The sequence below is a fragment of the Anguilla anguilla genome, chromosome 18 (genome assembly GCF_013347855.1).
Source record: "Anguilla anguilla isolate fAngAng1 chromosome 18, fAngAng1.pri, whole genome shotgun sequence".
NCBI lineage: Eukaryota > Metazoa > Chordata > Actinopteri > Anguilliformes > Anguillidae > Anguilla > Anguilla anguilla.
Genome location: NC_049218.1, coordinates 31,050,437 through 31,065,881, shown reverse-complemented (window position 1 = coordinate 31,065,881; position 15,445 = coordinate 31,050,437). Strand labels below are relative to the sequence as shown.

At 42.8% G+C, this 15,445-nt stretch overlaps 1 protein-coding gene across 1 annotated transcript in view; it reads right to left on the bottom strand.

Annotated features, from left to right (window-relative positions):
- Window positions 1-11,859, bottom strand: part of LOC118217668 (inhibitory synaptic factor 2A-like) — a 41,276-nt gene extending 29,417 nt beyond the window's left edge. The window contains exon 1 of the mRNA XM_035399616.1: window positions 11,203-11,859. The gene's annotated coding sequence lies outside the window, so the exon portion shown is untranslated. The remainder of the gene's footprint in view (window positions 1-11,202) is intronic.
- Window positions 11,860-15,445: the final 3,586 nt, after the last annotated feature.

Genomic DNA, 15,445 nt, shown 5'->3' with positions numbered 1-15,445 from the left:
CTCATTCCAACACTGATATTTTGTTGAAGTGTTGTTTTGACAATACAAAACAGGGAAAAGATTGCACAGTCAATGTACTCTTTGTTATTGCGTTCATATGGGTATTGAGGATCTAAAGATCTGCTTACCTTCTCTGAGCAGATTCTTCATTTTAAAAGCTTAAAAACCTTTGAAGTTTTTGCTATCGTCTTTTGATCTTAGCATTCATTCCTACTGTGATTTACTTTAGTTTAAACAAACTGTAAAAATTCCATTCACTTCACTTAATTAAGATGAAGATGGAATTCATTTAAGATGGAGATAAGAGTAAGTAAAAAAAGTAAGACTTCTGTCTCCTTTATTCCAACTCATAGGCACTCTTGACTCAGTCAGAAGCATTGCAAATGGGGGGTCTGGAGCCTATCCCAGCATGCACTTGGCAAGAGGCAATACACCCTGGTCCAGCATAGGGCAGACACACCATTCACTCACACACTCATACCCATTTTGACTCTCCAGTTAGCCTAACCTGCATGTCATTGGACTGTGGGAGGAAACCAAAGTACCTGGAGGAACCCATGCGGACATGGGGAGAACATACAAACTCCACACAGAAAGGCCCCAGCCGGGTTTCAAACCAAGAAACTTCTTGCTGTGAGGCAACTACTTTTTTCAGTTTAAAACCCCTTTTCCTGTCATACTCATGTCATACTCTGAAGTGATTATAAAAACCTTAAAGCCTTTCATTATTACAAACAAAACCACAAATACAGTAGATTTACAGCTGAATTGAAGTGTCTGTCCTATTCATACAGTGTCTGCTTCACAGCCAGAACTAAAGTCTCTCACCAATTTCTCCGTTTCCAATAACCACCCTTTCTTCTAATAACCAGAGGTACTTCATCCACCAGGGATTATGACTAATGCATTATTGACTCTAAAATTGTAAAAAAAAATAAAATAAATAAATAATAATAATTTAAAAGTAATCCTCCTCAATCTACTTACTCCATGTACTTTAGCGGATGATGTTGTATGTGTGTGTGTGTGTGTGTGTGTGTGTGTGTGTGTGTGTACGTGCAGTGAGCTCCATAATATATTGGACAAAGGCTTTTTTTATTGACCCTGTCCTCTGCATACGAAGGGTATTAAATCTGAAATTGTGGAGTACAGAGTCAATTAAAGAAAGAATATGTCCCAAATGTTATGGAGTTCACTGTATACAGTGTGCTCAACACTTTATACAGATGTGTGTTTGTTCAACTGTCCTATTATATGGCAAACAATTGAAAACTCAAGATGGACTCTTCAGCAAAATACATAAGTAAATAAATAGATCATTTACAGCAATACATTTAAGCACTAAAAATAAGAGCAGCCACTGGGTGAGATATATAGATAATAGTTTGACATTCCCACTGTAAATCTGACAAAACAATGTGAATAACACTAATGCACACTGCCGATTTGCATTAAACTATATGGTCATTTTATGGCTCTGGTTGTTGACAGTGCTCACCATAAAAGGCTGAGAAAGGATCACATTCAATCACCATTAACCCAAAATGTCTCCATTACATCTTAATGCATTTTATTTTTTCAAACACAGTTAGATGAGCTAAGCAATGACCAGCATTAACCAATTGCTTGCATTTATGGATTAATCTGGAGAATGTTAAGGACAAATGTTGATTTAAACAAGGCCAAAATCCTTCCTCATAAACATCATGGATTTTCTTCCCTTTGATGTTTTAGCTTGGGTAATGCTTGCGAAAAGTCAGTCGCTGTATTGCTGAGAACAAATCATAATGATTAAAATGATTAATCATTTTCTCTCCTGGGATTTAAAAAAAAATATGTTTAGAATTCTGGAGATTAAAAACCGAAGGCATCACAAAGAACTGAAAGCAATTTACTCTTGGCGGTTTCATTTAATTCCTGTGAATTTCAATGCTAGTTCCAGTCAGAGTGTGTAGCAAAATACCCAGTATGTGTCTTCCATTTTAATTTATATTCCAAGAGGTACCCTTTAAACAGTCATCCTTGTACTTCACTCTCTTGGGTATAGTTAAGTAAAAAAAAAAAAAAAAAATAGAGTTTTGTGTTTAAAAATGTACCACATTTTATTTCTTCTTCCCTAGCTGAGAAGAGCTATTTATCTCATTTGTCTCTGTGTTTTCAGAGGAACTGCCATATGCACTGAAATATATCCCTTCAGTATATCAGCATAGTATGAAGTGCAACTCAACACGTAATTTCAACACACACACACACACACACATACATATATACGGCATGCAAGGGCTGTAAAATTGATAGCAGATAAGCAGAAATAATATTTGAAAATACAATTTTAAAATGTCATCGCATTCAATTAAAAATATAAACTTCCATGCATCACCAGTCCTTGATTAGCCTATATATATAAAAACTGTAGTCAAAGATAAACCGGCTATGAAAAATACAAAATAAACATGTACACTATGATTTATTCTATGCATGCCTTACACACGTGTGTGTTTTAGTGCGCACTCACATGTACGTGCATAAACATACAGTGACAGCACGCAAGATCTTGTCTGAAAGATTCTTAAAGAACGGCTGACTTGTTCCGCAGCCGTTGTGTAAAAATGATGAGTCACCGGTATGACAGCAGGAGCTCCAAGCTCCCCCCCCCAGTTAATGTACACTTAAGCTGAAGAGATGTAGTCCCTTTGACATGAAAATATTGAACAATTTGCCATGATTATGCTTTACACTGAATCTCAGTGACAGGTCTTTTCTCTTGAAATGTGCTTTGTTCAATGAAACATCACTGAAATTCAACACTGTATATAAAGTAAAGTGAATGGTAAACCTGAATGCGTTTGTACCACTGAGCACCATGCTGCTGCATGTAAGGCTAATGCAGCAGATATTAGCACATCACACACTGCCGGGGCCTCCTAATGCAGAGAAAACCTGGGGAGCTCTGGAGGACCGCTGCTCAGATAGAGTGCGCTGTGTTTGGGTCCTAGCCCGTTAGCGATAGGCATGGCCCAGCTGCTGTGTTTGGGTCCTAGCCCGTTAGCGACAGGCATGGCCCAGCTGCTGTGTTTGGGTCATAGCAACAGGCATGGCCCAGCTGCTGTGTTTGGGTCATAGCCTGTTAGCGACAGGCATAGCCCAGCCACTGTGTTTGGGTCATAGCCCGTTAGCAACAGGCATAGCCCTGCTGCTGTGTTTGGGTCATAGCCTGTTAGCAACAGGCATAGCCCAGCCGCTGTGTTTGGGTCATAGCCTGTTAGCGACAGGCATAGCCCAGCCACTGTGTTTGGGTCATAGCCCGTTAGCAACAGGCATAGCCCTGCTGCTGTGTTTGGGTCATAGCCTGTTAGCAACAGGCATAGCCCAGCCGCTGTGTTTGGGTCATAGCCTGTTAGCGACAGGCATAGCCCAGCCACTGTGTTTGGGTCATAGCCCGTTAGCGACAGGCATGGCCCAGCCGCTGTGTTTGGGTCATAGCTCGTTAGTGACAGGCATAGCCCAGCCGCTGTGTTTAGGTCATAGCCCATTAGCGACATGCATAGCCCAGCCGCTGTGTTTAGTTCATAGCCCGTTAGCGACAGGCGTAGCCCAGGCTCAGCCCTGTGATATCCACTCGTTAGGCCCACTCAAGATTCTCCCAGCATGTCGCATTTCCAAACATTAACCGATTGCATAGCTAGACTCTTTAAATTAAGCATTCCTGGCAACTATCTTGATGTTGCGCTTTCTGGCAAGTTCACAAACCACTATCCTACTGGAAATTTCCCATTTTTTAATTTGGAGCTCCTTGGATGGTTTCCATGCTTATTTTCTTAGTTGCTGCAGCTGCGGTCACCTCTCTCTCTCTCCTGAGTAACTGGCAGTTTTTTCTGCAGGGAAATTTGCACTGCTGGGTTCTTTGTGTATCTGACTGGGGTTCAACCCAGGTTAAAGACACACTTTTCAGTGACTACTGCACTCCGCTCACTGCCAACTACAAAGCAGCTTTAAATCATGAGCTGCATTTGTGCTAATGCATGTTACCGTGTTTAATGAGAATATAACTATTATAGAGCTAATGCCTTTTTAGTTTGCTCATCTTTTCATGCACTAGGTATGTACTCAGTATTAGTAGACTTGAATAATGCACAGAATGGAAGATACCATTTTGAATGAGCAGAATCTTTATGTGCAGTCTGAGTAATAATAAGAATTCAGAGAGAGAGTCATGAAAAAGGTTACAATTGGTGTTTTACACAAAATACATATTTTTTCCCCTGTGTAAATAATGATATATGGTGAGCTTTACAATGTTTGGGACACAGGAACAGACTTTTTTTTTTCTTGCTTTAGCTCTGTACTCCACAATTTTAGATTTGTAATAAAATAAATCATGTGATTAAAGTGCAGATTTTCAGCTTTTATCAAAGGGTATTTTTAAACATTTTGGTTTCACTATGTAGAAGTTACAGAACTTCACATCATTTTTATGCATAGCCCCCCACGGTCTCTTCACGAGGCATGTGTGGATGCGTCAGTGACTGCAGTTCGTAGGAGACTTAAAGAACTCTAACAGAACTACAGAGGCTAAACTACAGGATGCAAACCACTAGTTAGTCGTGAAAAGCAAGATAGCCAGATTATAGTTTGCTAAGATGAGCCTGTATATTTCTGGAAAATGGTCTTATGGACACATGAAACGAAGATTCACTTGTATCAACGTGATGGAACTGGACAAGATCCAAAGGAACCCCCCCTGCCATCTGTGAAAAATGGTGGTGGGGGCGTTGTGGTTTGGGCATGCATGGCTGCCACAGGTCCTGGCTTACTTATTTTCAACGATGATGTAACTGCTGATTGCAGCAGTGGAAAGAATTTTGAAGCGTACAGAAGCATCTTATCTGCTCAAGTTCGCGCAAATAGTGTCTGCTCTTGATAGTACAAAGCACTCTACTGCCCTCTTTGTGGACTGTGAATCCAAAGCCTTTGACACAGTTGATCATCCACTTGTGTTACAGAACTTATCCAGTATTGGTTTGGTTCCTATGACTTTTTAGTTTTTCAGAATCACCTCTCTGTTAGGTATCAGTGTGGAAAGGTAGGTGAGATCCGATCACAGCTTTTACATATAACTAAAGGTGTTCCCCAAGGTTCGGTCCTGGTGCCAGTTTTAACTGTTTATATCAACAATATTGCTGCATCCCTGAACACCTGTAATTATCATCTGTTTGCAGATGCTGTATTGTACTGCTGTTCTGATTCTACAGTCTTCTGTCTAATACTCTGCAACATTCTTTTAACATTGTTCAGAAAAAAAGAAAGTATATTAGGCTTAAATTTGTCTTGAATTCAGAAAACTAAAAAGTACATTCTGTTCTTCAGAGCTAGGCCAGTTGAATTACAAAAACCTTCATATCTGCTCAGTAACTGGAATGCTCATTGAAAGGGTCCCTCACGACAGATAACTTGTTATTTGGATAGAGGACAAACTCACTTTCAAAATATTTCATATTGATAATTTAACAAGGAAGCTGCAATCAAAGACACAAAACTTGCTTTCCCATGTCATGGAGAACGAGGCTATTCGAAGCAGTTTCTTCTACCAGATTCAGACTATGGTGACATATTGCTCAGGCATGCAACTGCTACTACCCTTAAGCCATTAGAGGCTGTCTATCACACTGCTCTTGGTTTTATAACAGGTGACAGCTACAGGACCCATCACTGTATCCTGTATAATAAGGCTGGCTGGTCCCCTCTGTCAAAAAGATGTCGCCGTCACTGGTATGTTTTTATTTATAAAGCCTCGCTCTGACTGCTACCACCTTCTTATTTATCCTCACTTCTGGTCTGGAATAATACCACATGTCATCATACACATTCTCAGGACTGGCTGAGTTCCCACTGTTAACTCCAATCTGGGGCGATCTGAATTCTACTTCAGTGCCCTATACACATGGAACATCTCACAAAAATACACTAAAGATTGCCGTCGCATTGCTGTCATTTAAAACAATTCCAGAACTTGATTGTAACTTGAAATGTATTTCCCTGTACTTGTTTTAGGTGAGGTTGTTAGGCATTGTAAATGAGAGTCTGTCCCTCAATGCATCTCTGAGATTTAAATGAAGGTTGAATGAATGGTAACTAGCCCCCAAAACAAGCAAGAACTGAAGATGGTTGCAGTACAGGCCTGGCAGAGCATCACCAGAAGATACTCAGCACCTGATGATGTCTATGGATCACAGACTTCTAGCAGTCATTGCATGCAAAGGATATGTGACAGTGTACAAAACATCACTACTTTCATTTACGTGACATTAATATGTCCCGAAAGTAAAGGTGACCTGAGGGGGGGTTATCTCTGAGTGGTTATTTATAAAATGTGCTATGATTTCTACCTGGTGAAGCCAAAATGTATATCCTTTGATAAAGTGCTGATAATGTGCACTTTACAAATCTAAAATTGCGGAGTACAGAGCCAAATCAACAACAACAACAAAAATGTCTTAAAATATGTTATAATGTCTCAAACATTATGGTGCTCATGGTATATAAAGTCACTTCATGGGACTTAAACTTTATTCAAGCTTCATGGACTGTTTATTACTGCATTTTTGTCACCAAAGGGCTCATTCAATTTAAATAAAAAAATAAATAAAGATTCCAACACTAATGAATGCTGCTGTTTTTAGCTCACGGGTCTCCGAAAAATGGAGCGATATAAATATGTCTTTCTCTTACATGTTCCTGCAGTTTTTGTCTGAAAATCCTGTTTATCTGCATGTTTGCGTATCTGAGATTATCTTTCTTGCTTTGAAGTGGGTTGTGTGTGTGAGGAAAGCGAAGCGAGGCCACGTCATGTCTGCCAAGTTTCGTTTTCGTGGGCAAAGTGGATAATCTTATTCCACATGTGCATCTGCATTCCAGCCTCATTTTACTCTGCGCTGCGGAAACAGATTCTCTTTCCCTCCACCGACATCGTGTTTCCATTAGAATCATTGCGTCCATCGCCTTTAAAATGAAAATTATGCCCGGGTTTCGATACAGCAAATCTCAAACGAGGCTCTGCAGCAGCAACGTCTTCCAATTTCAACAAAAAATTAACCTGTTGAGTTGATAAACAAATGATGTCTTTCTGCAACACCATTTCATCTATTTGTTTGCGTGTTTATTTATTTAGGTCTGCATTTTCGCTGTAGTTCCACGGTTAGTTGAAGCGGTTAGAGAGGATTTTCACTGCAAAGCAACACCCAGGGTTGCCAGCACTGGGAATTTAATACCACAAAGGAGCAGTTATACTCTTTTATTGCCTTGTCTCCGAACGAGTGACCATGTCAAAGGTTTTTTTTACTCCCAATTCACTGGCCTTGTGTACTGGATTTTGTTCTTTCGGCAGAAGGATGTGAGATCAGTGCCCTGCTATCGCATATCAAATCCCCCTTGGGCGCACGGACACAAAGAGAGAGAGGGGCTTACATTTGAATTGCCCAGGAGGAGAGCTCCAGCAGGCCGGAACGCTTTCATAAAGCAGGGATGGAGCCGCAGGCCGTCCCCTGCTGGATTGTGCTCAGACACGGCTTATTCTCGCAGCGCCGCTCCGCCCCATTGGCTGCTCTGGCGGGTGTTGAAACGTACCACGAACCGCGGCGCTTAAATATAGACCAGCCCGGTTCCTCTCGCCCCGGGAGGCACGAGACCGGGTCCGTGCCGCACCTCGCGCGGCAGCCGTCTGAACGTCACGGGCAGGTTGCTAAGGAGAGAGACGTCTCCCCCCCCGGCTGTTCGTGTCCCGCCCATGCGTGGAGAACCGATCAGAGGTCTAAACCGGGTCAAAATCTTTTTCCCCTGACATTTCTTGTTTTGGGGACCGAAAATATCCATCCAGGTGGGATTTCTGAATTCCTAAAATGTCCAATTTGGTTTTGCTTGTTCCACAGACCATTTGTTAACAAACAAAATATAGTTCTCTAAAAATAATAATATAAAAAAATATTTTATCTTCATAATACTGTCCACCCCTGCCTCCTTTTAAGAAAGAAATCCAAATATATGGTCATCTTAGTCTAAAGACTAAGCTCGTGTCTTTCCATGGCAAGTTGACAAGAATCTTTGTAACAATTTAAATTAACATCAGTGATTCTGTCTGGATTCAACAAACATTTGTCTTTAATTTTCACAGTTAAAAATGAATTTAGGTGTCAACAATGACAAACATGTACTTACTAATCTGTATTTGCATTGACAAAGAAACGTTTGCATTTAACTACAAGTTAAGGACAAATGTTGATTGAATCCAGGCTATGCCAACTACTGCTTTGTTAGGGCACACTACTGGATCTATATACAGCTCAAAACAAGTATGTTCTTGGCATAGACGGTTTCTGATTTAATATTTTAAAAGTAAAAAAACAAAAAACGCCAAAGGACCTGGGGCCTTGTTTCTAAAATTTTGCGGAGGCTGTACGCTAAAATGTTACGTACGCACAAAAGAAGAGAAGTGAGTCAGCCTGTCATTCTAACGAATAGACGGGGAGAATGGAGAAGTCAGACCGCAAAACGAAGAAGAAGAATGCGTGAAACGGAGACGCTCGTTACGAAGGAAGAAGTCAGAGAGGCTGTATTGTTTAGTGGTAATAGTTCTGCCATAAACAAACAGAGTGGCAGAATGTCACAGCAGCCAGACCATTTTGGAAATTTAAAAGAAGTGGGCGGACATTAGAATACATGCAAAGATGTGCGTTGCATGCGCATCGCAGCGTAAATGCCTGCGTTCCTGGTGTTATTGGGGGGCTATGCCCCCAAAATAGGCATATGTGCATCGCCCCCCCTTCCCCACCCATATTTAATAAGGTTGGGCTACCCTACCCAGGAATTAATAATCATTGTTGCGATTAATTGAGTCACGGCAGTTATCAGCCCGTGATGAGACATTATTCAAAGTACGATATGAAATGATACATACGTGTAATCAGACAATACTTTATTGTCTGATTACACAGAAATTTATCTCGCATCTTACAGTGGCACCGTTTCAAGAAACACAGAAACTACTTAGGCCTAGATGTTCCTCTGACAATGGATAGAACATATTAGAAGGCTGTGTACTTTGATATAAAGTCAAAGACACTAAATGAAAATGGGCCCCTAGGACATTTATGTGTATTTCACAACTTTGCCAGGTCCCACAGAAACGTGCGTACACAGGGGCCACAGTCTCCGAAACGTGCGTACGCAGGGGCCACAGTTTATGCGTTTAAACATGCGCGTGTTTTGACGTCACGTTTGTTTTTATAAATCCCAGATCCGCAGGGACAGTGGCATATGCGTCTTTCCTGCGCACGCACGGTTTACAGATGAGAAGCCGAAGTTGCAAGCGCATTGCCCCCTGGTCTACAGTACAACTGCAGATGCTGAGGTTCTGTAGCAGCCGTAGCGAAGCTCCACTGCAGTTCTGTGGCCAGTCAGCATCAGATGTGCGTTTTTTATTACGTTGTGGTGAAGTCTGGTTTTATCAGGCTCAGCAGATAATGGCTTATTTTCTTTGCAGTCTCCTTTGCCCAGGGTAACGTGCATAAGTCTCTGCGTATGTTATTCGGATACATAGCTGCACATTTACTGCAGCAATTCCAGGTGAATTCCTGGTACGAGGTACTAGCCAAGCAGAGAGTCAGGAATGTGACCACCTGATTATGGACCTGACTCTGTTATCACGACACGCAGCTCGTCACGTTTACACGCAAGCAAGCTGTGGGTTTCGGTTTCCAGGGAATTAGCCCTACAGCGCATGCTAGGTAACATCTGGTAAAGAACACAGAAGCAGTTACACGCTCGCAGGCTTACATATCTGGAACATGGACCCTCCTCCCCCCCAAAAAAAAACAAAAACAAAACTCACACTCTAGTGGAATGTCCCCTGCTAGCACTAACCCTGACCTTAGCCTTATATGGGGTGGGGTGGACACAGCCTCTGAGATACAGGTGCTGACCTCAGGACAGTGTGACAGATGACTACAGGACTACAGAGCAGCCACACAGGTCATGGGTGAGAGTTAGGAATCCCTAGATCGAGACATCAAAAAATAGCAGGAAATATATTCATAACTAAAAATAAGTTTAGCGCTAAGGCAATGGGTGGGGGGGGGCATAGTAGTCCCAGACCGTGGGGGGAGTGGGGGGCATAGTAGTCCCAGACCGTGGGGGGAGTGGGGGGCGCAGACAAGGAATATAATAATATATCTCTCTCTCTAATCTCTCATCCATCTCCTCCTTTCTCTCTCTCTCTCTCTCTCCCTCTCTCTGCCTCTGTGGTGCGATGCCCCGTAGCTCTGTCACGGGCAGTATCACGCATGTCCCCCCCGCTCATGACTACCCCCCTTGGTTGAAGCCGGCATCCCAGTCAGCTGTCCCGCGTCGCCGATACGCTTATCTTTCATTACACCTCAGCGTTCCCTGCCGCGGAGCAGCCTGTACCCTGGCTGCTCCTCCGTGCTGATTCCTTATGCTGCTCTCCATACGGCGAGCAGCGGCTGACCGTAATTTCACAAACTCCAATACTTTTTTTTTCCACCTCTAAAATCAATGCCGCAATTTGTTCTTGAAATATGCCAGCCCAACGCATGCGTGCACATTGGAGACATGCTACTGAGAAATTCTGCATTGTTCCAGATGACTGGAGACTGCTACTCACTCGGGCAAACTGAATACAAAACAAATTAACTAATGCAAATGTCATCATCCTGCCTTGGCAATTTTAATTGTAGTCCTGAATTACAAAGCTGTGTTATTACAACAGAATTGTAAAATTTCATTTGTAGTTCATGTCCTACAGACATTTACATTGTTCATCAACTTTATTTACTGTGTGTCTAAGGTTGTTTAGCATTTGGTAGGCAATAAAAGTAGGCAAGAACAATTATGCTTTTCAGACTGAAAACATCTGTCTTGTCATATTTTTCCGCACTAGAGTGCTTGGGCAGTTTTGCTGTGAATGATTTTTCCTTTTGGTTCTTACCGAAAACAAAACATGACAACACTGTCCGTTCGCAGATGTTTCACACCAGAAAACCAGCAAAGCAGTTCTGCGCTCTGCAGAAGATGATATCTGAAACAACGCCAAAAGTGTAACCTTCCCCCTCCCATTCACCCCCACCTCCCTGGGGAAATCAACTAACTTCTTTCATTTTTGAGCTAAAAGGTGAAAGGAAAGTGACTCACCTCACAAGGCGAATTGCCGGCTGAGCGGGTGGAGCGGGAGAGATCCCGGTTCTCCCAGTGAGTGTCCTGTGCTTTACAGGGGGAGAGAGGCTCTCGCGCTGGGGTCCTCCTCCATGGTCCAGGCATGAGGAAGGGCTACAGCAGCGCTGCTAACATCTCTGCAGGTCCCCAGCCCCCCCACCCCCACCCCCCCAGCTTCGGTGTAAGCAAAAATGGCTCAAAAGTCCCCAGCCAGAATCAGGTACAGGTTCCCTTCAAGAGTCAGCGAGAAGCAGAGGTGCACACACACTCACGCACGCATGCACACACACGCGTGCACCTGCACATGCGCGTGCCTGGCTCCCGTCCCGGCTGGAGAGATGCACGCACACACACACACGCTCACGAGCGCACACACACACACACACACACACACACACACGCACAGCGCAGGGCAGGCACTCACTGGCGACGGGAGCAGTTACGGGAGATCTCCATCCTCTGCCGCTGCAGTCTGTGTTTGTGTGTGACAGAGGGAGGGAGCAAGAGGTGGAGAGCGAGAGAGAGAGAGAGGAGGAGGAGGAGTGGGATGGGAGAGAGAGAGAGAGAGGTGGGGGTAGAGGGACGGAAGGCTGGTAGAGGGAAAGTCAGACATTCCTACAGCTGGCGAGCTCATGCATCAACAGTAAAGAGCTCCTTATCTGGTCAGCTGAGCCGCAATCCCGGCTGATCCCATTGGCAGAGAGGTGTTATGTAAGCTGCTGGACTGGAATGCATGAAAGGGAAGCTCGGAGATGACAGGCATTGTGCTATGAATTGGACGTGCTCTGACCATGCCGTTTTGGCAAATGATACCCTATGTGTGTGTCTGTGTGCTTGCAGACAGCGTGAACGTGCGCATGAATTTGAGTGTATGTGTGTTTGGGCAATTATCTGTCTGTGCATGCATGTGTGCATGCACGTACTGATGTGTATGTTTTACGTGCACGTGCACTGATGTTTATGCTGTACGTGCACGTAGGTGTGTGTGTGTGTGTTTGTGCACCTGTGTTTGCATTTGTGCCTGGTCAAATGTGTCCAAACAGACGGCATATGTACATGTTTGCATGTATATACATATGTGTTTGTACAGAAAGGATATGTATATGTTTGAGTGTATATGTGTATGTACAGAAGGGATATGTACGTGTTTGTGTGTATGTGCATATGTGTATGTACAGAAGACCCATACGTGTTTGCATTTACTGTATATATGTGTTGGGGAAATGACTCTATAGCCTTACATGGGGCACCACTTATGTAAGGAAATACACTTTTATATTTCACATTGGGCACCACTTATGTAGTCATAGCACAATTAAAAATCAGTCTCATAAAATGATGGTTATCTAGATTATCTGACCATAAATTTGGAACTTTGTTTAATATTAAAAATGACAAATATTAATGATCAAATAATTAAGATTTCATAGATAACCTGAAGGATATAGTTCTTGGATAGGATATTTTGACTCAAATTCTCACATTCTGGCAACGGGTTTAATAAAATAATTTATTAAACAAACATACAAACACAGAGCATGCAGAAACTAATCAAGCCAGGGTGTGTGTGCGCACGTGTGTGTGTATGTTTTGTGGAAAAAAGGGGGAAGGGCAAATGGCGGGTTGGTCACGTTTGGTGTGTGCATGAATATGTATAGTGTAACCGGCGTGACTGAATCACTTGGCTAAGCTACGAAGGAGTATCGCTCCCGGTGGTGCCGGAGGGCTTCAGCTCTTAAGCAATACATACAACCAAGCTAGTTATTCGCCCACTACCGACTGTACTGAGTGTGGAATCATTAGAGTTGGAAAGATAGTCAGGGAAAAGAGAGAGAGAGACACCATGTGTGTGGTCGTACTCTATGGGTAATTCGCCAGCACAACTCATTCAAGAGGACAAATAGAAACACAATGTTTCTATTTAATCTCAGCAAAGACTAAGATAAACTGTCACTACAACCTGTTACTGAGATCATTCCACGCACTTTGTCGTCTACGGTGGTCGCTGTCGGGTCCATGGCGAATTTATCGAGGCTTCCATGCATGGGAGTGCAAGCCGGGTTAGCTGACACAGCACCGAGTGTATGCTGGTTTCTATGCTGGATGGATCATGCCTAGTTGCCACAGACAAGCTAGGCTGGCAGAACCTGGTTACAGCGTACAGTGACTTTATCTGTGTGTTTAGGTAAGTTGCTGGCAGCAGTAATCTTAGGCGTTCTGCAAGCCTTGGAACTAGAGTTCCACAGAGTTGTGAGAACTTGAGGTAGGCTTATGTGAGTTGCACAGTATGTGGGAACACAAAGGACAATATCACTTTGGGTGAACAGGCAGGGAGAGAGAGAGAGAAAAAACTCGCTTTTATTCACCTGGTGGGTGGGAAAGGAATCTTCACACCGGTGTTGAGTGACGAATGTTAAGAACGCCGCGTGCACAGATGATGTCGTGCGCTTCATGTCCTTACAGAGATGGTTATTATTCTCATAAAGATGGTACAGACTGACTGGGAGTACCTACGTGTGTGTGTGCATGCTGTGATGGCCAGGGCTTGTGACTGACTAAATAGAAATGGGACAGCGAAGAGGGAAGACTGGAGGGGTATAACAGTGTGCATGTGTGTCCGTTAGTGTTCCTCTGTATCCTTTTTCTGTTTTACAGTAACTATATATGTACTGTTAGTCCTGGTCTGTTTGTCAAGGGCTAATGAACGCCATTAGCATGGCTACAGCCGTATTGAGGATTAATTGTTTCCCCTGAGGGGCCACCCTGTGCCACTGCACCCAGCTGAACATGCCTGCACCTGGCCTTACAGGCATGGATACTGGGAGAGGCAGCATGTACTTGACCAGAATGTACCTGATGGAATGTAGCTGTGCAGTACGTATGAAATCCACAGTCTGGAGGCAAACCGTGTATAGTATAACTCCCACAAAGTGTAGCTACACAGTGCATATGACATCCACAGAGTGTAGGGGGGAATCCAATTTCCATGTTTATTTTCTCTTTTTTTGTGTACTGAGAGCGTACACGTGGCATTTTTGAACAAGCTATGTCTGCTTGTGGGTGGCATAAAATGATATTTTTGGGAGGTTTGTTGTGGACAGTGTTGAGCAATGAAGTAAAGAAAATAATAAAAGGCCACAAATTAATAATGCAACTTCTTGTGCATCGTGGTGATTTTGTGTTCTGCATTTGGATGTAATGTTATTATGATAAATTTTGTTTCCCAGTGAGGTAGTCCAGGGTTAGCATTAATCCTGTTGAAAAACAAAAATGCACACAGCAGTTGTATGCCACATTCTCTCTGTGATTAGCGAAAGCTGGAAGGGGCTAACTGTTAGCTAAGCGTTAGCTAAATGTAAGCACTGATCCAGCTCATTGAATCACACACTTCTGCCCTTTTCCAAGTTCTACAAGTATGTCAGGGCTCGACATTAGGGCAGTGTTATACTTGCCCCAGGTAGCCTACATTTCTACCGGCCCAGCTGCCAAAATAAACCACTTTTTAATGGATATTACAGACTATTTGTATTAAAAAGTGTCAAACCGCCAATCTATTGTTTTGGTTAAAAACATGGTGTTCTTTATTAAAAATGAAAATCTGCCAATCACCGGCCATAAAATTATGGACAAGCTCCATGTTTTGTGGTGCCTCCAGCCAACTGCAGATGCAAAATGTTGGAAATCATGGATGACATCTGCTTTGCCTGGGGATTTTGACTTTTGAGGTGAGATGCTTGCCATCTAACGGAGGATAGAACAATTGGCCTATACTGTAGCAATATCAGCTAATATCTATTTAGTTCAGTAGCTTGCTAGCAATTAATAAAGATGAGTTGGATAGAGGGATAGCTACCATTATCGTTTTAATGTTACTTCAGTAAATAGCCGTTTTATCTTAGAAGTACGTCAAACTGATTGAGATGTTATTCTGTAAAAATACTAATGAATGATCAAGCTGTAACATTAGGTATTAATAAGTAAGTTTCAGTAGAGAAAGGAAGGCTGTATATTCAGTTATGTAACAGAAAGATATTATACATTATTGATAAGCACGCATCAGTGAAGAAATAATCAAGTTTCAGTCTAGTTTCCCATTATGCTCTATGGTAAAAACAACTCTTTCACTTCAACCCAGATAAGATGCTTATTTAGGGTACTGGTCCAATTGGGAAAGTGAGATGTCAATCGACTGGCCCGAACCAATCTCATAGCGGTGGGCCAG